The sequence below is a fragment of the Aquarana catesbeiana genome, linkage group LG03, assembly GCF_042186555.1.
Source record: "Aquarana catesbeiana isolate 2022-GZ linkage group LG03, ASM4218655v1, whole genome shotgun sequence".
Taxonomy (NCBI): domain Eukaryota; kingdom Metazoa; phylum Chordata; class Amphibia; order Anura; family Ranidae; genus Aquarana; species Aquarana catesbeiana.
In genome coordinates, this window is record NC_133326.1 from 302,339,656 (window position 1) to 302,352,642 (window position 12,987).

The window sequence follows — 12,987 nt, forward strand, 5'->3', positions numbered from 1 at the left end:
CTTGCAAGTGGAAAGTCTACTCTAAAGTAGAATGCTTGAAAAGGGTTGCTGAAAGCGATATTGTAGCAAAAAGCACTAGCGTGTGCACAGTGTTTCTGCCCGGTTTCGAACCGGGGACCTTTCGCGTGTTAGGCGAACGTGATAACCACTACACTACAGAAACCCATTCTTGCAGATTTTTTGTGCCTTGCAAACCGAAAGTCTACGCTAAAGTACAATGCTTGAAAGGGGGTGATGAAAGCGACATTGTGGCAAAAAGCACTAGCGTGTGCACAGTGTTTATGCCCGGTTTCTAACTGGGGACCTTTCGTGTGTGAGGCGAACGTGATAACCACTACACCACAGAAACCCACCACGATAGGCCTTTTCCGGTTGGAGGGTCGGAGGTTGGGGTCACCGTATTAGCTATTATTTGTTTCTGGTTATTTAAAAACCTGAGTTCAGTTTACCATCCTTGCAAATGATACTCTTGAGTAATGAAGAAAACAAGGAAGAAAGCCCATTTCAGATGCCTAGCTTGATACAAATACCATCCTCAAAACAGCCAGTACTGGCAAGATAGACTGAGTCATGGATATCACCTCTAGCTGTTCCACACACTTTTCTCACCAGATCAGAGGAAAACATACACCAATGGTCGTTAGGTTTTCCAACTCAGCTGACTAAGCAGGAGAGCCAAAGTCCGCATTCCTATTGCCTTTGGGTCCAGAAAACAAGTTTTCCTAAACACTTACAGCGATGGTCAGCAGGTTTTACTAGTCAGCTATTACAGAGTCTGCACTATAGGCACTGCAGCAAAACTTTGCCTGTGTAGGACCAGCAAACCAGCTCACCTAACATCTTCAGGCAAGGGTCTTCAATTTCTCCTGGTCGACTTATAAACAGTGAAGAAAAAGAGCTCCCAGTGAAGGTGTTGCACCTAAACTGAGCTTTATATTGGCAGATTTCACTTACGGCTGCAAGAGGGGCATGGTGTGGCAAGAGCTTTGAGTGTGCCTGACTGTGAAAAAGTTAAAGGTAAGCACTGTTTCTGCCCAGTTTCAAACCAGGGACCTTTCGCGTGTGAGGCGAACGTGATAACCACTACACTACAGAAACCTATTCATGCTGCTTTGTTGGGCCTTGCAAGTGGAAAGTCTACTCTAAAGTAGAATGCTTGAAAAGGGTTGCTGAAAGCGATATTGTAGCAAAAAGCACTAGCGTGTGCACAGTGTTTCTGCCCGGTTTCGAACCGGGGACCTTTCGCGTGTTAGGCGAACGTGATAACCACTACACTACAGAAACCCATTCTTGCAGATTTTTTGTGCCTTGCAAACCGAAAGTCTACGCTAAAGTACAATGCTTGAAAGGGGGTGATGAAAGCGACATTGTGGCAAAAAGCACTAGCGTGTGCACAGTGTTTATGCCCGGTTTCTAACTGGGGACCTTTCGTGCGTGAGGCGAACGTGATAACCACTACACCACAGAAACCCACCACGATAGGCCTTTTCCGGTTGGAGGGTCGGAGGTTGGGGTCACCGTATTAGCTATTATTTGTTTCTGGTTATTTAAAAACCTGAGTTCAGTTTACCATCCTTGCAAATGATACTCTTGAGTAATGAAGAAAACAAGGAAGAAAGCCCATTTCAGATGCCTAGCTTGATACAAATACCATCCTCAAAACAGCCAGTACTGGCAAGATAGACTGAGTCATGGATATCACCTCTAGCTGTTCCACACACTTTTCTCACCAGATCAGAGGAAAACATACACCAATGGTCGTTAGGTTTTCCAACTCAGCTGACTAAGCAGGAGAGCCAAAGTCCGCATTCCTATTGCCTTTGGGTCCAGAAAACAAGTTTTCCTAAACACTTACAGCGATGGTCAGCAGGTTTTACTAGTCAGCTATTACAGAGTCTGCACTATAGGCACTGCAGCAAAACTTTGCCTGTGTAGGACCAGCAAACCAGCTCACCTAACATCTTCAGGCAAGGGTCTTCAATTTCTCCTGGTCGACTTATAAACAGTGAAGAAAAAGAGCTCCCAGTGAAGGTGTTGCACCTAAACTGTGCTTTATATTGGCAGATTTCACTTACGGCTGCAAGAGGGGCATGGTGTGGCAAGAGCTTTGAGTGTGCCTGACTGTGAAAAAGTTAAAGGTAAGCACTGTTTCTGCCCGGTTTCGAACCGGGGACCTTTCGCGTGTGAGGCGAACGTGATAACCACTACACTACAGAAACCTATTCATGCTGCTTTGTTGGGCCTTGCAAGTGGAAAGTCTACTCTAAAGTAGAATGCTTGAAAAGGGTTGCTGAAAGCGATATTGTAGCAAAAAGCACTAGCGCGTGCACAGTGTTTCTGCCCGGTTTCAAACCGGGGACCTTTCGCGTGTTAGGCGAACGTGATAACCACTACACTACAGAAACCCATTCTTGCAGATTATTTGTGCCTTGCAAACCGAAAGTCTACGCTAAAGTACAATGCTTGAAAGGGGGTGATGAAAGCGACATTGTGGCAAAAAGCACTAGCGTGTGCACAGTGTTTATGCCCGGTTTCTAACTGGGGACCTTTCGTGTGTGAGGCGAACGTGGTAACCACTACACCACAGAAACCCACCACGATAGGCCTTTTCCGGTTGGAGGGTCGGAGGTTGGGGTCACCGTATTAGCTATTATTTGTTTCTGGTTATTTAAAAACCTGAGTTCAGTTTACCATCCTTGCAAATGATACTCTTGAGTAATGAAGAAAACAAGGAAGAAAGCCCATTTCAGATGCCTAGCTTGATACAAATACCATCCTCAAAACAGCCAGTACTGGCAAGATAGACTGAGTCATGGATATCACCTCTAGCTGTTCCACACACTTTTCTCACCAGATCAGAGGAAAACATACACCAATGGTCGTTAGGTTTTCCAACTCAGCAGACTAAGCAGGAGAGCCAAAGTCCGAATTCCTATTGCCTTTGGGTCCAGAAAACAAGTTTTCCTAAACACTTACAGCGATGGTCAGCAGGTTTTACTAGTCAGCTATTACAGAGTCTGCACTATAGGCACTGCAGCAAAACTTTGCCTGTGTAGGACCAGCAAACCAGCTCACCTAACATCTTCAGGCAAGGGTCTTCAATTTCTCCTGGTCGACTTATAAACAGTGAAGAAAAAGAGCTCCCAGTGAAGGTGTTGCACCTAAACTGTGCTTTATATTGGCAGATTTCACTTACGGCTGCAAGAGGGGCATGGTGTGGCAAGAGCTTTGAGTGTGCCTGACTGTGAAAAAGTTAAAGGTAAGCACTGTTTCTGCCCGGTTTCGAACCGGGGACCTTTCGCGTGTGAGGCAAACGTGATAACCACTACACTACAGAAACCTATTCATGCTGCTTTGTTGGGCCTTGCAAGTGGAAAGTCTACTCTAAAGTAGAATGCTTGAAAAGGGTTGCTGAAAGCGATATTGTAGCAAAAAGCACTAGCGCGTGCACAGTGTTTCTGCCCGGTTTCGAACCGGGGACCTTTCGCGTGTTAGGCGAACGTGATAACCACTACACTACAGAAACCCATTCTTGCAGATTATTTGTGCCTTGCAAACCGAAAGTCTACGCTAAAGTACAATGCTTGAAAGGGGGTGATGAAAGCGACATTGTGGCAAAAAGCACTAGCGTGTGCACAGTGTTTATGCCCGGTTTCTAACTGGGGACCTTTCGTGTGTGAGGCGAACGTGGTAACCACTACACCACAGAAACCCACCACGATAGGCCTTTTCCGGTTGGAGGGTCGGAGGTTGGGGTCACCGTATTAGCTATTATTTGTTTCTGGTTATTTAAAAACCTGAGTTCAGTTTACCATCCTTGCAAATGATACTCTTGAGTAATGAAGAAAACAAGGAAGAAAGCCCATTTCAGATGCCTAGCTTGATACAAATACCATCCTCAAAACAGCCAGTACTGGCAAGATAGACTGAGTCATGGATATCACCTCTAGCTGTTCCACACACTTTTCTCACCAGATCAGAGGAAAACATACACCAATGGTCGTTAGGTTTTCCAACTCAGCTGACTAAGCAGGAGAGCCAAAGTCCGAATTCCTATTGCCTTTGGGTCCAGAAAACAAGTTTTCCTAAACACTTACAGCGATGGTCAGCAGGTTTTACTAGTCAGCTATTACAGAGTCTGCACTATAGGCACTGCAGCAAAACTTTGCCTGTGTAGGACCAGCAAACCAGCTCACCTAACATCTTCAGGCAAGGGTCTTCAATTTCTCCTGGTCGACTTATAAACAGTGAAGAAAAAGAGCTCCCAGTGAAGGTGTTGCACCTAAACTGTGCTTTATATTGGCAGATTTCACTTACGGCTGCAAGAGGGGCATGGTGTGGCAAGAGCTTTGAGTGTGCCTGACTGTGAAAAAGTTAAAGGTAAGCACTGTTTCGAACCGGGGACCTTTTGCGTGTGAAGCAAACGTGATAACCACTACACTACAGAAACCTATTCATGCTGCTTTGTTGGGCCTTGCAAGTGGAAAGTCTACTCTAAAGTAGAATGCTTGAAAAGGGTTGCTGAAAGCGATATTGTAGCAAAAAGCACTAGCGTGTGCACTGTGTTTCTGCCCGGTTTCGAACCGGGGACCTTTCGCGTGTTAGGCGAACGTGATAACCACTACACTACAGAAACCCATTCTTGCAGATTTTTTGTGCCTTGCAAACCGAAAGTCTACGCTAAAGTACAATGCTTGAAAGGGGGTGATGAAAGCGACATTGTGGCAAAAAGCACTAGCGTGTGCACAGTGTTTATGCCCGGTTTCTAACTGGGGACCTTTTGTGTGTGAGGCGAACGTGATAACCACTACACCACAGAAACCCACCACGATAGGCCTTTTCCGGTTGGAGGGTCGGAGGTTGGGGTCACCGTATTAGCTATTATTTGTTTCTGGTTATTTAAAAACCTGAGTTCAGTTTACCATCCTTGCAAATGATACTCTTGAGTAATGAAGAAAACAAGGAAGAAAGCCCATTTCAGATGCCTAGCTTGATACAAATACCATCCTCAAAACAGCCAGTACTGGCAAGATAGACTGAGTCATGGATATCACCTCTAGCTGTTCCACACACTTTTCTCACCAGATCAGAGGAAAACATACACCAATGGTCGTTAGGTTTTCCAACTCAGCTGACTAAGCAGGAGAGCCAAAGTCCGCATTCCTATTGCCTTTGGGTCCAGAAAACAAGTTTTCCTAAACACTTACAGCGATGGTCAGCAGGTTTTACTAGTCAGCTATTACAGAGTCTGCACTATAGGCACTGCAGCAAAACTTTGCCTGTGTAGGACCAGCAAACCAGCTCACCTAACATCTTCAGGCAAGGGTCTTCAATTTCTCCTGGTCGACTTATAAACAGTGAAGAAAAAGAGCTCCCAGTGAAGGTGTTGCACCTAAACTGTGCTTTATATTGGCAGATTTCACTTACGGCTGCAAGAGGGGCATGGTGTGGCAAGAGCTTTGAGTGTGCCTGACTGTGAAAAAGTTAAAGGTAAGCACTGTTTCTGCCCGGTTTCGAACCGGGGACCTTTCGCGTGTGAGGCGAACGTGATAACCACTACACTACAGAAACCTATTCATGCTGCTTTGTTGGGCCTTGCAAGTGGAAAGTCTACTCTAAAGTAGAATGCTTGAAAAGGGTTGCTGAAAGCGATATTGTAGCAAAAAGCACTAGCGCGTGCACAGTGTTTCTGCCCGGTTTCGAACCGGGGACCTTTCGCGTGTTAGGCGAACGTGATAACCACTACACTACAGAAACCCATTCTTGCAGATTATTTGTGCCTTGCAAACCGAAAGTCTACGCTAAAGTACAATGCTTGAAAGGGGGTGATGAAAGCGACATTGTGGCAAAAAGCACTAGCGTGTGCACAGTGTTTATGCCCGGTTTCTAACTGGGGACCTTTCGTGTGTGAGGCGAACGTGGTAACCACTACACCACAGAAACCCACCACGATAGGCCTTTTCCGGTTGGAGGGTCGGAGGTTGGGGTCACCGTATTAGCTATTATTTGTTTCTGGTTATTTAAAAACCTGAGTTCAGTTTACCATCCTTGCAAATGATACTCTTGAGTAATGAAGAAAACAAGGAAGAAAGCCCATTTCAGATGCCTAGCTTGATACAAATACCATCCTCAAAACAGCCAGTACTGGCAAGATAGACTGAGTCATGGATATCACCTCTAGCTGTTCCACACACTTTTCTCACCAGATCAGAGGAAAACATACACCAATGGTCGTTAGGTTTTCCAACTCAGCTGACTAAGCAGGAGAGCCAAAGTCCGAATTCCTATTGCCTTTGGGTCCAGAAAACAAGTTTTCCTAAACACTTACAGCGATGGTCAGCAGGTTTTACTAGTCAGCTATTACAGAGTCTGCACTATAGGCACTGCAGCAAAACTTTGCCTGTGTAGGACCAGCAAACCAGCTCACCTAACATCTTCAGGCAAGGGTCTTCAATTTCTCCTGGTCGACTTATAAACAGTGAAGAAAAAGAGCTCCCAGTGAAGGTGTTGCACCTAAACTGTGCTTTATATTGGCAGATTTCACTTACGGCTGCAAGAGGGGCATGGTGTGGCAAGAGCTTTGAGTGTGCCTGACTGTGAAAAAGTTAAAGGTAAGCACTGTTTCTGCCCGGTTTCGAACCGGGGACCTTTCGCGTGTGAGGCAAACGTGATAACCACTACACTACAGAAACCTATTCATGCTGCTTTGTTGGGCCTTGCAAGTGGAAAGTCTACTCTAAAGTAGAATGCTTGAAAAGGGTTGCTGAAAGCGATATTGTAGCAAAAAGCACTAGCGCGTGCACAGTGTTTCTGCCCGGTTTCGAACCGGGGACCTTTCGCGTGTTAGGCGAACGTGATAACCACTACACTACAGAAACCCATTCTTGCAGATTATTTGTGCCTTGCAAACCGAAAGTCTACGCTAAAGTACAATGCTTGAAAGGGGGTGATGAAAGCGACATTGTGGCAAAAAGCACTAGCGTGTGCACAGTGTTTATGCCCGGTTTCTAACTGGGGACCTTTCGTGTGTGAGGCGAACGTGGTAACCACTACACCACAGAAACCCACCACGATAGGCCTTTTCCGGTTGGAGGGTCGGAGGTTGGGGTCACCGTATTAGCTATTATTTGTTTCTGGTTATTTAAAAACCTGAGTTCAGTTTACCATCCTTGCAAATGATACTCTTGAGTAATGAAGAAAACAAGGAAGAAAGCCCATTTCAGATGCCTAGCTTGATACAAATACCATCCTCAAAACAGCCAGTACTGGCAAGATAGACTGAGTCATGGATATCACCTCTAGCTGTTCCACACACTTTTCTCACCAGATCAGAGGAAAACATACACCAATGGTCGTTAGGTTTTCCAACTCAGCTGACTAAGCAGGAGAGCCAAAGTCCGAATTCCTATTGCCTTTGGGTCCAGAAAACAAGTTTTCCTAAACACTTACAGCGATGGTCAGCAGGTTTTACTAGTCAGCTATTACAGAGTCTGCACTATAGGCACTGCAGCAAAACTTTGCCTGTGTAGGACCAGCAAACCAGCTCACCTAACATCTTCAGGCAAGGGTCTTCAATTTCTCCTGGTCGACTTATAAACAGTGAAGAAAAAGAGCTCCCAGTGAAGGTGTTGCACCTAAACTGTGCTTTATATTGGCAGATTTCACTTACGGCTGCAAGAGGGGCATGGTGTGGCAAGAGCTTTGAGTGTGCCTGACTGTGAAAAAGTTAAAGGTAAGCACTGTTTCGAACCGGGGACCTTTTGCGTGTGAAGCAAACGTGATAACCACTACACTACAGAAACCTATTCATGCTGCTTTGTTGGGCCTTGCAAGTGGAAAGTCTACTCTAAAGTAGAATGCTTGAAAAGGGTTGCTGAAAGCGATATTGTAGCAAAAAGCACTAGCGTGTGCACTGTGTTTCTGCCCGGTTTCGAACCGGGGACCTTTCGCGTGTTAGGCGAACGTGATAACCACTACACTACAGAAACCCATTCTTGCAGATTTTTTGTGCCTTGCAAACCGAAAGTCTACGCTAAAGTACAATGCTTGAAAGGGGGTGATGAAAGCGACATTGTGGCAAAAAGCACTAGCGTGTGCACAGTGTTTATGCCCGGTTTCTAACTGGGGACCTTTTGTGTGTGAGGCGAACGTGATAACCACTACACCACAGAAACCCACCACGATAGGCCTTTTCCGGTTGGAGGGTCGGAGGTTGGGGTCACCGTATTAGCTATTATTTGTTTCTGGTTATTTAAAAACCTGAGTTCAGTTTACCATCCTTGCAAATGATACTCTTGAGTAATGAAGAAAACAAGGAAGAAAGCCCATTTCAGATGCCTAGCTTGATACAAATACCATCCTCAAAACAGCCAGTACTGGCAAGATAGACTGAGTCATGGATATCACCTCTAGCTGTTCCACACACTTTTCTCACCAGATCAGAGGAAAACATACACCAATGGTCGTTAGGTTTTCCAACTCAGCTGACTAAGCAGGAGAGCCAAAGTCCGCATTCCTATTGCCTTTGGGTCCAGAAAACAAGTTTTCCTAAACACTTACAGCGATGGTCAGCAGGTTTTACTAGTCAGCTATTACAGAGTCTGCACTATAGGCACTGCAGCAAAACTTTGCCTGTGTAGGACCAGCAAACCAGCTCACCTAACATCTTCAGGCAAGGGTCTTCAATTTCTCCTGGTCGACTTATAAACAGTGAAGAAAAAGAGCTCCCAGTGAAGGTGTTGCACCTAAACTGTGCTTTATATTGGCAGATTTCACTTACGGCTGCAAGAGGGGCATGGTGTGGCAAGAGCTTTGAGTGTGCCTGACTGTGAAAAAGTTAAAGGTAAGCACTGTTTCTGCCCGGTTTCGAACCGGGGACCTTTCGCGTGTGAGGCAAACGTGATAACCACTACACTACAGAAACCTATTCATGCTGCTTTGTTGGGCCTTGCAAGTGGAAAGTCTACTCTAAAGTAGAATGCTTGAAAAGGGTTGCTGAAAGCGATATTGTAGCAAAAAGCACTAGCGTGTGCACTGTGTTTCTGCCCGGTTTCGAACCGGGGACCTTTCGCATGTTAGGCGAACGTGATAACCACTACACTACAGAAACCCATTCTTGCAGATTTTTTGTGCCTTGCAAACCGAAAGTCTACGCTAAAGTACAATGCTTGAAAGGGGGTGATGAAAGCGACATTGTGGCAAAAAGCACTAGCGTGTGCACAGTGTTTATGCCCGGTTTCTAACTGGGGACCTTTCGTGTGTGAGGCGAACGTGATAACCACTACACCACAGAAACCCACCACGATAGGCCTTTTCCGGTTGGAGGGTCGGAGGTTGGGGTCACCGTATTAGCTATTATTTGTTTCTGGTTATTTAAAAACCTGAGTTCAGTTTACCATCCTTGCAAATGATACTCTTGAGTAATGAAGAAAACAAGGAAGAAAGCCCATTTCAGATGCCTAGCTTGATACAAATACCATCCTCAAAACAGCCAGTACTGGCAAGATAGACTGAGTCATGGATATCACCTCTAGCTGTTCCACACACTTTTCTCACCAGATCAGAGGAAAACATACACCAATGGTCGTTAGGTTTTCCAACTCAGCTGACTAAGCAGGAGAGCCAAAGTCCGAATTCCTATTGCCTTTGGGTCCAGAAAACAAGTTTTCCTAAACACTTACAGCGATGGTCAGCAGGTTTTACTAGTCAGCTATTACAGAGTCTGCACTATAGGCACTGCAGCAAAACTTTGCCTGTGTAGGACCAGCAAACCAGCTCACCTAACATCTTCAGGCAAGGGTCTTCAATTTCTCCTGGTCGACTTATAAACAGTGAAGAAAAAGAGCTCCCAGTGAAGGTGTTGCACCTAAACTGTGCTTTATATTGGCAGATTTCACTTACGGCTGCAAGAGGGGCATGGTGTGGCAAGAGCTTTGAGTGTGCCTGACTGTGAAAAAGTTAAAGGTAAGCACTGTTTCGAACCGGGGACCTTTTGCGTGTGAAGCAAACGTGATAACCACTACACTACAGAAACCTATTCATGCTGCTTTGTTGGGCCTTGCAAGTGGAAAGTCTACTCTAAAGTAGAATGCTTGAAAAGGGTTGCTGAAAGCGATATTGTAGCAAAAAGCACTAGCGTGTGCACTGTGTTTCTGCCCGGTTTCGAACCGGGGACCTTTCGCGTGTTAGGCGAACGTGATAACCACTACACTACAGAAACCCATTCTTGCAGATTTTTTGTGCCTTGCAAACCGAAAGTCTACGCTAAAGTACAATGCTTGAAAGGGGGTGATGAAAGCGACATTGTGGCAAAAAGCACTAGCGTGTGCACAGTGTTTATGCCCGGTTTCTAACTGGGGACCTTTTGTGTGTGAGGCGAACGTGATAACCACTACACCACAGAAACCCACCACGATAGGCCTTTTCCGGTTGGAGGGTCGGAGGTTGGGGTCACCGTATTAGCTATTATTTGTTTCTGGTTATTTAAAAACCTGAGTTCAGTTTACCATCCTTGCAAATGATACTCTTGAGTAATGAAGAAAACAAGGAAGAAAGCCCATTTCAGATGCCTAGCTTGATACAAATACCATCCTCAAAACAGCCAGTACTGGCAAGATAGACTGAGTCATGGATATCACCTCTAGCTGTTCCACACACTTTTCTCACCAGATCAGAGGAAAACATACACCAATGGTCGTTAGGTTTTCCAACTCAGCTGACTAAGCAGGAGAGCCAAAGTCCGCATTCCTATTGCCTTTGGGTCCAGAAAACAAGTTTTCCTAAACACTTACAGCGATGGTCAGCAGGTTTTACTAGTCAGCTATTACAGAGTCTGCACTATAGGCACTGCAGCAAAACTTTGCCTGTGTAGGACCAGCAAACCAGCTCACCTAACATCTTCAGGCAAGGGTCTTCAATTTCTCCTGGTCGACTTATAAACAGTGAAGAAAAAGAGCTCCCAGTGAAGGTGTTGCACCTAAACTGTGCTTTATATTGGCAGATTTCACTTACGGCTGCAAGAGGGGCATGGTGTGGCAAGAGCTTTGAGTGTGCCTGACTGTGAAAAAGTTAAAGGTAAGCACTGTTTCTGCCCGGTTTCGAACCGGGGACCTTTCGCGTGTGAGGCAAACGTGATAACCACTACACTACAGAAACCTATTCATGCTGCTTTGTTGGGCCTTGCAAGTGGAAAGTCTACTCTAAAGTAGAATGCTTGAAAAGGGTTGCTGAAAGCGATATTGTAGCAAAAAGCACTAGCGTGTGCACAGTGTTTCTGCCCGGTTTCGAACCGGGGACCTTTCGCGTGTTAGGCGAACGTGATAACCACTACACTACAGAAACCCATTCTTGCAGATTTTTTGTGCCTTGCAAACCGAAAGTCTACGCTAAAGTACAATGCTTGAAAGGGGGTGATGAAAGCGACATTGTGGCAAAAAGCACTAGCGTGTGCACAGTGTTTATGCCCGGTTTCTAACTGGGGACCTTTCGTGTGTGAGGCGAACGTGATAACCACTACACCACAGAAACCCACCACGATAGGCCTTTTCCGGTTGGAGGGTCGGAGGTTGGGGTCACCGTATTAGCTATTATTTGTTTCTGGTTATTTAAAAACCTGAGTTCAGTTTACCATCCTTGCAAATGATACTCTTGAGTAATGAAGAAAACAAGGAAGAAAGCCCATTTCAGATGCCTAGCTTGATACAAATACCATCCTCAAAACAGCCAGTACTGGCAAGATAGACTGAGTCATGGATATCACCTCTAGCTGTTCCACACACTTTTCTCACCAGATCAGAGGAAAACATACACCAATGGTCGTTAGGTTTTCCAACTCAGCTGACTAAGCAGGAGAGCCAAAGTCCGCATTCCTATTGCCTTTGGGTCCAGAAAACAAGTTTTCCTAAACACTTACAGCGATGGTCAGCAGGTTTTACTAGTCAGCTATTACAGAGTCTGCACTATAGGCACTGCAGCAAAACTTTGCCTGTGTAGGACCAGCAAACCAGCTCACCTAACATCTTCAGGCAAGGGTCTTCAATTTCTCCTGGTCGACTTATAAACAGTGAAGAAAAAGAGCTCCCAGTGAAGGTGTTGCACCTAAACTGTGCTTTATATTGGCAGATTTCACTTACGGCTGCAAGAGGGGCATGGTGTGGCAAGAGCTTTGAGTGTGCCTGACTGTGAAAAAGTTAAAGGTAAGCACTGTTTCTGCCCGGTTTCGAACCGGGGACCTTTCGCGTGTGAGGCAAACGTGATAACCACTACACTACAGAAACCTATTCATGCTGCTTTGTTGGGCCTTGCAAGTGGAAAGTCTACTCTAAAGTAGAATGCTTGAAAAGGGTTGCTGAAAGCGATATTGTAGCAAAAAGCACTAGCGTGTGCACAGTGTTTCTGCCCGGTTTCGAACCGGGGACCTTTCGCGTGTTAGGCGAACGTGATAACCACTACACTACAGAAACCCATTCTTGCAGATTTTTTGTGCCTTGCAAACCGAAAGTCTACGCTAAAGTACAATGCTTGAAAGGGGGTGATGAAAGCGACATTGTGGCAAAAAGCACTAGCGTGTGCACAGTGTTTATGCCCGGTTTCTAACTGGGGACCTTTCGTGTGTGAGGCGAACGTGATAACCACTACACCACAGAAACCCACCACGATAGGCCTTTTCCGGTTGGAGGGTCGGAGGTTGGGGTCACCGTATTAGCTATTATTTGTTTCTGGTTATTTAAAAACCTGAGTTCAGTTTACCATCCTTGCAAATGATACTCTTGAGTAATGAAGAAAACAAGGAAGAAAGCCCATTTCAGATGCCTAGCTTGATACAAATACCATCCTCAAAACAGCCAGTACTGGCAAGATAGACTGAGTCATGGATATCACCTCTAGCTGTTCCACACACTTTTCTCACCAGATCAGAGGAAAACATACACCAATGGTCGTTAGGTTTTCCAACTCAGCTGACTAAGCAGGAGAGCCAAAGTCCGCATT

General features: G+C 45.5%; 17 non-coding genes across 17 annotated transcripts; all 17 read right to left on the reverse strand.

Annotated features, from left to right (window-relative positions):
• Positions 1–90: 90 nt before the first annotated feature.
• On the reverse strand, positions 91–163 carry TRNAV-AAC (transfer RNA valine (anticodon AAC)). The gene has a single exon. It is a non-coding gene; the product is annotated as a tRNA-Val (tRNA).
• A 1,048-nt stretch (positions 164–1,211) lies between these two features.
• Positions 1,212–1,284, reverse strand: TRNAV-AAC (transfer RNA valine (anticodon AAC)). Its single transcript has one exon. It is a non-coding gene; the product is annotated as a tRNA-Val (tRNA).
• An 862-nt stretch (positions 1,285–2,146) lies between these two features.
• TRNAV-CAC (transfer RNA valine (anticodon CAC)) lies at positions 2,147–2,219 on the reverse strand. Its single transcript has one exon. It is a non-coding gene; the product is annotated as a tRNA-Val (tRNA).
• Positions 2,220–3,267: 1,048 nt separating this feature from the next.
• Positions 3,268–3,340, reverse strand: TRNAV-CAC (transfer RNA valine (anticodon CAC)). Its single transcript has one exon. It is a non-coding gene; the product is annotated as a tRNA-Val (tRNA).
• Positions 3,341–3,453: 113 nt separating this feature from the next.
• On the reverse strand, positions 3,454–3,526 carry TRNAV-AAC (transfer RNA valine (anticodon AAC)). Its single transcript has one exon. It is a non-coding gene; the product is annotated as a tRNA-Val (tRNA).
• Positions 3,527–4,563: 1,037 nt separating this feature from the next.
• Positions 4,564–4,636, reverse strand: TRNAV-AAC (transfer RNA valine (anticodon AAC)). The gene has a single exon. It is a non-coding gene; the product is annotated as a tRNA-Val (tRNA).
• An 862-nt stretch (positions 4,637–5,498) lies between these two features.
• TRNAV-CAC (transfer RNA valine (anticodon CAC)) lies at positions 5,499–5,571 on the reverse strand. Its single transcript has one exon. It is a non-coding gene; the product is annotated as a tRNA-Val (tRNA).
• A 113-nt stretch (positions 5,572–5,684) lies between these two features.
• On the reverse strand, positions 5,685–5,757 carry TRNAV-AAC (transfer RNA valine (anticodon AAC)). The gene has a single exon. It is a non-coding gene; the product is annotated as a tRNA-Val (tRNA).
• Positions 5,758–6,619: 862 nt separating this feature from the next.
• On the reverse strand, positions 6,620–6,692 carry TRNAV-CAC (transfer RNA valine (anticodon CAC)). Its single transcript has one exon. It is a non-coding gene; the product is annotated as a tRNA-Val (tRNA).
• Positions 6,693–6,805: 113 nt separating this feature from the next.
• On the reverse strand, positions 6,806–6,878 carry TRNAV-AAC (transfer RNA valine (anticodon AAC)). Its single transcript has one exon. It is a non-coding gene; the product is annotated as a tRNA-Val (tRNA).
• A 1,037-nt stretch (positions 6,879–7,915) lies between these two features.
• Positions 7,916–7,988, reverse strand: TRNAV-AAC (transfer RNA valine (anticodon AAC)). The gene has a single exon. It is a non-coding gene; the product is annotated as a tRNA-Val (tRNA).
• An 862-nt stretch (positions 7,989–8,850) lies between these two features.
• On the reverse strand, positions 8,851–8,923 carry TRNAV-CAC (transfer RNA valine (anticodon CAC)). Its single transcript has one exon. It is a non-coding gene; the product is annotated as a tRNA-Val (tRNA).
• A 1,223-nt stretch (positions 8,924–10,146) lies between these two features.
• TRNAV-AAC (transfer RNA valine (anticodon AAC)) lies at positions 10,147–10,219 on the reverse strand. Its single transcript has one exon. It is a non-coding gene; the product is annotated as a tRNA-Val (tRNA).
• An 862-nt stretch (positions 10,220–11,081) lies between these two features.
• TRNAV-CAC (transfer RNA valine (anticodon CAC)) lies at positions 11,082–11,154 on the reverse strand. The gene has a single exon. It is a non-coding gene; the product is annotated as a tRNA-Val (tRNA).
• Positions 11,155–11,267: 113 nt separating this feature from the next.
• On the reverse strand, positions 11,268–11,340 carry TRNAV-AAC (transfer RNA valine (anticodon AAC)). The gene has a single exon. It is a non-coding gene; the product is annotated as a tRNA-Val (tRNA).
• An 862-nt stretch (positions 11,341–12,202) lies between these two features.
• Positions 12,203–12,275, reverse strand: TRNAV-CAC (transfer RNA valine (anticodon CAC)). Its single transcript has one exon. It is a non-coding gene; the product is annotated as a tRNA-Val (tRNA).
• Positions 12,276–12,388: 113 nt separating this feature from the next.
• On the reverse strand, positions 12,389–12,461 carry TRNAV-AAC (transfer RNA valine (anticodon AAC)). Its single transcript has one exon. It is a non-coding gene; the product is annotated as a tRNA-Val (tRNA).
• Between the last annotated feature and the right edge of the window lie 526 nt (positions 12,462–12,987).